The sequence below is a fragment of the Salvelinus sp. IW2-2015 genome, unplaced genomic scaffold (genome assembly GCF_002910315.2).
Source record: "Salvelinus sp. IW2-2015 unplaced genomic scaffold, ASM291031v2 Un_scaffold16616, whole genome shotgun sequence".
Taxonomy (NCBI): Eukaryota; Metazoa; Chordata; class Actinopteri; order Salmoniformes; family Salmonidae; genus Salvelinus; species Salvelinus sp. IW2-2015.
The window spans coordinates 339172-339986 of record NW_019957674.1 but is presented as its reverse complement, the minus strand read 5'-3'; positions in this window follow the sequence as shown (position 1 = coordinate 339986).

Genomic DNA, 815 nt, shown 5'->3' with positions numbered 1-815 from the left:
GGACCAGGGTCGGTGGGGAATTAGATAAAGGGTGAAGGAGTCCTTGAAGCGGAGGTGAGAAGATTTGCCCTGGGACACGTAGAGCGGAAATGGCCCGCGTTTGCCGCAATATAGACAGCATCGGCTCCCTCATCCGGCGCTCTCTCTCACCTGGGAGATGCCGTCACATCTGCAATGGGTTCCGGTGAGCCATCGAAGATAAAGGTGGGGACTCGGAGCTCGGGACCGATAAGAGCTAGGCGAGAGTCTACGGTTGAGTTCTCTCTCTCTCAGACGCTGGTCTATGCGCGCCAACTTGATCAGGACTCGAGGTTGTCCGGTGGTTCCCGAGTGGGCCAGTTCATCTTGGATGTGTCGGAAGAAGACCCTTCAAAAAGCACACGTGAGCGCGCTTGTCGATTCCAGCCACTCGCTGCTGCCCACCGTGCGAGAACTGGACATAGTCCGTCACGCTGCGCCGACCTTGCGCGGAGGAGTCAGGAGCGTTTGGCCAGAGTCAGACGAGGTTCAGCCAGGGGTTAACTACCACGGGCACTTGAATCTGAACGGTCGTGGGCGGAGCGGTTGCCGGGGAAGTCGATCAACGATATCTGCTTTATGGAAGTCAGCAATCTCCGAACGAAGTTGAGAATGTCTAGCCATTAAGGCCTCTTTGCTGAACCAGAGCAGCTTCGTGCGCTTGGACAGTCCCCTCTTGGTGGGACAGCGGGCAAAAAGGTCCTGGAACTGGCTGCCTCTGGGTTCATTTGGCTCTGTGTTTCTGCAGGACCCGTTACGAACTCGGGTCTCTCCGTGTGAAAAACCAGTCACTTAGC